At 36.3% G+C, this 7,266-nt stretch overlaps 1 long non-coding RNA gene across 1 annotated transcript; it reads right to left on the bottom strand.

Annotated features, from left to right (window-relative positions):
• Positions 1 to 2,503: 2,503 nt before the first annotated feature.
• On the bottom strand, positions 2,504 to 2,989 carry LOC118755386. The gene is made up of 3 exons (XR_004995001.1): positions 2,891 to 2,989; positions 2,682 to 2,826; positions 2,504 to 2,617 (listed from the first exon to the last, which is right to left on the bottom strand). It is a non-coding gene; the product is annotated as an uncharacterized LOC118755386 (long non-coding RNA).
• Positions 2,990 to 7,266: the final 4,277 nt, after the last annotated feature.

Below are 7,266 nucleotides of genomic sequence, written 5' to 3'. Positions count from 1 at the left end.
GTGTGAATGGAAAAAAATGGATTATTGTTAAATATTTACAAAATTATCAGGACGAAGATCACAACAAATCGGTCGCAATACGAAAAAATGGTAGAATGCATGACCGAAAGGCCGGACATTGCTCGCGGCTTTGCAAAAGGAGCTAAAGGGGATGAATTGGAGTTTTGGGAAAGCGTCGCTCAGCAGCTAAACAGCTTAGGCCCTCCGACAAAAGATGTATCCAGCTGGAAAAAGGAGCGGATAAAATTTTAAGAGCATAAAATTTATTTATCATAGTTTTCCTTATATCAATACTATTTCTAGGTATGGCTCGGTTATAAGTGCTGCATTAAAAGAAAGCTTTCCGCCAATAAAGCAGAGACGAGGGCAACTGGTGGTGGACCCAACAGAATGCACAATTTCAATGAGTTGGAGGAAAAAGTGATAGAGTTGACGGGCTTGCACACTTCCACATCGGGGATCAATGGAGCTGTCTCTTTTGGTGTGGTAACAACACAGACGGTTACCCAACCGGTGGTGGAACCTGCGGCAGTCATTCCTATGCCAACTGAGCCAGACAATGCCAATGTGCAGAGGCGTTCCCCTCCGGTAAATAAAAACGACACGGCCACTTTGGTACAGGAGCAAATAAATTTGCAACGAAGCTACTACCAAAAAAGTTTGGCCTTTTTGGAACGCCAGGCTGAGTCTGCAAACGAGCTGGCAGATAACGTGCGACGCATGTACCAAGTACAAGAAAACATGCATGACATGAAGAAGGAAAAATTGCGTGAATTAAAGAGGTACAATATTGAAATGGAGGCCCTTAAAAGAAGGGAGCTTGATTTGCAGGAAAAATTACTGCGGATACAAGAAAGAAGCCAGCAAAAATTAACTAATGGATATATTTTTTTTAATATTTCTTTATTTTTGAATTTAATTTAATTTTGCACTGAGCTGCGGATTTTTTAATTTTTTTTATTTAAAGATTATTGGATTTAAGACTATTAGATTTAAGAATATAACTGAACTAAAGAAGTGAACTAAGGTTTGTGATATCTGTATAAATTATTAGATTTAAGAAAAGAACTGAACTAACGCTTGTGATATATGTATACACCTATTAGATTTAAGAAAAGAACTGAACTTAAGAGATGAACTAAAGGCGCTGGCCCAATGCAGGCTTGCTTTGCACGCCTTACTTACTTTAATTTGCTTTGATTTACTTCAAAAACTCGTTTGGCCAAATGACGGCTTGGAACGCTGTCAAAGCTACCAGCTGTGTAGTTAAAAAATTAAGGTCTGTTCCCTTACACTAAGAATAATTTTCCCACAAAATTCAAGAAAACTAAAAAAAAATACAAACAATCTTTTCAGATTTATTTTTAAATTTGAATGCATTTCAAAGGAATGATAATAATTATACATATATAACTATAGGTACATTTATTAAAAACAAAAAAAATCCAATTCTTCAAGAGACGACTGACCAGTAGTTTGACAACATAAATATCGCTAGCTAGCAAGAGAAATTAAGGATTAATGTACTTGTTTTATTTTTTCTTATTTATATTCAATGAAAGGCAAATTTTCTAAGTCCAGAAGAGGCCCCGAAATTCCGATAAGGCCAAAATAATACGAAATCTTTTAATAAAGATCGAATCCTTTTGATTCGTATGGTGTTTTGCTTTGCTTTAAACACGCAAAATGTTGTATTCAAAGTTCCTGTAAAATTTGTAAAAATGGACTTAGCAACTTTTCAGCCAGCGATATGTTAAATATAAATATGGAAACATGTAATCATTTTTATTAAACTTTGAATAACTTATATTATATATATTTTTTTTAATTACGTAAAAAAAATTTTGTACATAAAAGTATGCAGCAGTTTGTTTGAAATGATTTAGAACGGGAACATACCTTTTTGTCAAAAGCCTACGAAACGCTTTCAAATGAAACATTTGCCTATTTGAAACTTTGAGGCGCTTAAAGCAAGTGAAGCAAAGCTGCCATTTGGCCAGCCTTCATACATTTTAGTATATTCCAAATAACTTTTGACAGTTCTCAAAGCGAGGCAAGCAAAGCAAGCCTGCATTGGGCCAATACCTTAACGCTTGTTATAACTGTATATATGTACAAACTATTAGATTTAAGAAAACAACTGATTTTTTTGTATATTTAGTTTTAAGCAAAGAACTGAATTTATTTTAAATTTTTTATATCAAAAAAATATGAAGTACAAAGTTATGGGATTGTTTTCATTAGTTAGGTAATGATCTCAAAATTCGCATTCTTATGTCTGATGCTTCTCTGGAAAATTCTGATGGCGCTTCCTCTTCATTTACATCTTGATATTCATCATCCATAATATCAGGTGTATTATCTTCTACGTTGTAGTGGATGCACATGTTATGCAAAGCGCATACCACATTAATTATTTGTACCACTTTTTGGGGCGAATAATGTAGTTGGCGAGCACCTAGCAGGCATCGAAATCTATTTTTCAAAACGCCAATGACTCTCTCGACTATGTTGCGCGCTTTACTGTGCGTTTTGTTGAAGGCGCTTTCTCTACTTCCTGCCACAGGAGAACGGAATGGTGTAATTAACCACGGCTGTAATGGATATCCAGCATCGCCTGTTAAACAAAATATTTTTATTTATATTTAACACATTTTGCTCTCATTCCACTTATAACATACCTAATATCCAAGTTGTTTTCTCTCCTTACCGATATCTCTCTTCAAAATAGGTTTTTGCAGCGCTTACATTCCACACATTTGAGTCGTGGCTACTGCCTGGAAACCGAGCATCAACGCACCTTATTTGCATCTTGTTATCGCAAATCTATTTAATAAATTTACGATAAATTGCACGTACAAAATCACTTTGCTCTTGTGGTTTTACTTACCACCATTGCATTTAGGCTGTAGTATCCCTTACGATTGTAGTACAAATACGGTTCGTCTGCAGGAGGAAGTATTTTAATGTGCGTGCCGTCCACACACATAATAACGCCAAGGAATTGCGTTCTCCTGTAAAACCACATTTTGGCTCGTTCATTCTCCTCCTCCGTCATTGACAATTTAATCCATACTGGGCACAGTCGGCGTTCCAAGATGTTTAAAGTTCTTGTCAATGTTTTTGAGAACGTTGATTGCGCCAACACCCACATCAAAATCTTTCCCAACACCGTGTTGGTAGCTTCCTTCAGCGAAAAACCTCAAAACGGCCATCAATCTACTTAGAGGAGTCACCGATGATGATTTTACACTTCGCCCAAGCTCTTCCTCCATAATTGTTAAAACGCTTTTAAATGCGTCTTTGTTGAGGCGGAAATTTTTTACAAATCTTTAAATATTTAAACGATTATTTTATATCATTTAAGCTAAATGGATCAGAACTGTCTCGTAGCAATCTCCTTTGTATATTAATGCAACAGTTGACTGCAGCATGTTCTTCCTCCTGAGACAAAAGTGCACCGGCCACTGAATCCATTCTATTTTACTTAATTAAAGAAAAGCTTTTTCAAATACGATTAAACAATTTTTTTTTAATTTCACTGTTCACTTGCGATTATATTTATTTTGATTTGTTTCTGTCAAAGCAGCTGATTAAGAACTTCGAATTTCACTATTTTAGTTGGCAACGCCGTTGATAGTTACGATCGGATTACAGCATACCAATTTTCGAATTTTCGGAACGGAGCTACGAATTCGTAACTACGAACTTTCGGGTTACAGCATAGGGGTGTATATCTATCTCGATTCGTTTTGGCTGTTACAAACAACCGTTATGTGAACAAACTTAATATACCCTTGTGCACAATTGCGCTCGGGTATAAAAATCCTCTCTGATGGACGCAATCTTGTATTATATCATTCTTGAACTCAGGTGTTATCCAGAATTTCAATGTTAACAACTTCTATGTATTGAAAGATAGGTTTCCTAAAAAAATTAATTTCAAATGTGTTTTTCCTAAAGTTTGTTCACACGATTGGTACATTTGTACAAATTTCAAAAACTTTTTATTTGGAGCTAAATATTTCCACAAAAATATAAAAAATTGGGAGGCGGCAATTTCTTTAGCAGTCACACGATTGGTACAGCACATAAATTTAAAATTCATTAGGAAACAACCAATCTACCAATCTACACGATATTTTGGGCTAATGCCCAATCGTGTGATCCGGTCTTTACGCATAGTTCCGAATACGCAAATTGGTTCATAATTTTTATGTCAGCTCAGGAATGATAGCATTTAGATTGTACAAAGGAACCTTTATGAAAATTCTTTCAATTATTTGGCGGGCTCAAATTAGCTATAAAAAGGGCAGCCCTGCTCTAAAGTGATCTTTATGGGGTTAACATTTCTGATGACCTCTAACTCATGCTAGTGCTTGAACATATGTATGTATTTATATCTTCTTAAATGAATAATAACACTATGCGACAGTCAAAATCGGGATGGGATGAAACCAACGGGAAATGTTATATCGGTCAAAAACAACTTATACGTGGCCCGGCGTTTCGCTGGGTCACGTCTAGGAATCGAGATATATCGATTTGAAGTTAGTAACTATCATATAGGGGAAATTGTCACCTTTGGTGGTCTTTTTTTTGACATAACTCGAGAACCACTAGTCCGATTTTGCTCAAACAAATTAAAAAAAATTAAAAATTACAATTCCTTTAATCTGTTAATATAACGTTTTTCTATATACTCAACAGTTTTGCCGGTAAAAATAAATGTATGAAGAAAAAAAAAATTATTTTTGCCTAAAAATTAAATTTTTTTTTTTTAATTCCAAGTCCTGACAGATAAACTTCTTTTTTTATTGAAACAATGGATCAATCGGATTTCACCTATAAACCAACACCAGAAGCCGGCCCATCGAACAAAATAATTCCAATATCACAAGCAAGAATGGACAAGATTGTTGCAGAATTAAACCTTTCTCAACGTGAAGCAGAAAAACTTGCCCAGCTTTTGAAAGAAGGCAACAATTTGGAGCCTAATGTCAAAGTCACCGGATATCGAAGACGACAATTGCTATTCCAACGGTACTACACACTCAACGAAGGGAACACATTTGTTTACTGCCACGATATAAAGGGACTGATGGAGGCGATGGCCATTAATTATGTCGCAGCTGATTGGCGAATGTTCATCGATTCTTCGAAATCAAGCCTGAAAGTCGTTTTGCTACATAAATATAATAAAAAACCAAGCATTCCCATTGGCTACAGCACAGACATGAGCGAAACATACGATTCCATGAAAGTAATTTTGGATAAAGTTTGCTACACTGATCACATGTGCCGGATCAGTTGTGATCTGAAAGACGTGGCGATGCTAACGTGTGTCTTTGGGATACCCGATTTAAAGGAAACCAATACGAAACGCATGACTGGCTTGCTCGAGATCCAACGGAGAAAGGACACAACTGCGTAAATGATCCACTGGTGCCAATGGAGAACGTCCTCATGCCCCCTCTCCATATCAAACTGGGAATCGTAAAAAATTTCATCAAGGCCATTGTGAAGCAACCGAAAATTCTTGATTGTTTGAAAAATATTTTCCCACCAATAAGCGAAGCAAAATTGAAGGAAGGTGTTCTGAATGGGCCGGATATACGAAAGCTCATGAAATCAAAGGAATTTAAAGGTGCTTTAGACGGTAATGATTACTTTGCGTGGAGGGCAGTGAAGAAAGTTATACGATATTTTTTGGGAAGTACGCGAGCACACAATTACCCCGCTCTTGTGACCAAGATGTTGCACTACTTCCAGAAAATTGGAGTGAATATGTCCCTCAAAATTCACTTCTTGCATCACCATCTCGAATACTTCAGCAAGCAGCTAGCCTCAGAGTCGGATGAACATGGCGAGCGCTTCCATCAAGTGGCAATGCCAATGGAAACGCGATATAAAGGCAAAAGGCTCGATTCGCTGGTGGCTGAAATTTGTTGGTGGTCGCAAAAGACGTACGATCCCGACAATGAAGAAGAAGAAGAAGAATATACAATGGGAGTTTCCTCCGAGGGTAAGTCACAAAAATGAAGTTAACTGACTGATTAAAAACACTTGATTTTTTCCAGATGAAGACAGATCCTCATCCGATACAGACTCTGAACAAGGGGGCGAACCACCACGCAAGAAAGTAAAGGGCGCAAACAAACGAAAATAAGTTTTGCGTTCATCGATTTTTATAACCTATGTATCTATGTAATAATCTAATAATTACCTGTAATAATTTTTAATTTTACGTGTTAATAATAAATAATAAATATTATCCAAATTCATTGAAACATAAAATCAATATTCTTGTCAAAATGAGATACCTTCACTTAATTGTGAATAAAAGCGAAACGCGTCCATCGATTTTCATGATCTATGTCTCATTTTGCTTAAAGGTTATGTGACTTTGCGTGAAAGTAACACGACTTGCCTTTTTTTCCGTTTTGGATTTTTTATGAATTTAAAAAATAAAAACATTTAATATTTTAGGAAAAAAATATTTTTTTTCTTCATACATTTATTTTTACCGGCAAAACTGTTGATTATATAGAAAAACGTTATATGAACAGATTAAAGAAATTGTAATTTTTTTTTATTTTTGTTATTTTTTTAAATTTGTTTGAGCAAAATCGGACTAGTGGTTCTCGAGTTAAGTCAAAAAAAATACCACCAAAGGTGACAATTTCCCCTATATGATAGTTACTAACTTCAAATCGATATATCTCGATTCCTAGACGTGACCCAGCGAAACGCCGGGACACGTATAACTTCTTTTTTACCGATATAACTTTCCCCGGTAGTTTGAACCCTTCCCGATCACTGACCCCTACCATTTGTCTCACAGTGTAATAGATTGGCGCTTACACAATATGTTAATGTTTGGTCGAGCTTCTCCTCCGATTTGCGGCGTGCATATTGATGTTGTCAAAGGGAGGGACCTTCAGCTTTACGTCGACTCCTAGCAGCGATTGGATTTTTTGGAAAAGCTGTTTTTCAATCAGAAATACACTCGGAGGTTTGCCATTGTCTGCCGTGGGCCCACCTTCATTAGAAAACAAATTTGTCGATCCCAGTAGAGATGCCGTTTTACATCTATTAAACAGAAGATCGATTAATCGACCCCTTCACATTCGATCTATTGTCGATTTTTTGGATCGATTCACAGATCGGTTTTTTCCAATTGGTATATACGGTTTTCCCTAGAAAATCTATAAATAAGGGGGGCTTGGCTCCACCCAACTTTCCAGCTAGAGAAAGCATAGACAA

The sequence above is a fragment of the Rhagoletis pomonella genome, unplaced genomic scaffold, assembly GCF_013731165.1.
Source record: "Rhagoletis pomonella isolate Grant_MI unplaced genomic scaffold, Rhpom_1.0 Rhpom_scaffold_06126, whole genome shotgun sequence".
NCBI classification, from domain to species: Eukaryota; Metazoa; Arthropoda; class Insecta; order Diptera; family Tephritidae; genus Rhagoletis; species Rhagoletis pomonella.
The sequence above is the reverse complement of the archived record's forward strand: the minus strand, read 5'-3'. Positions and strand labels throughout refer to the sequence as shown.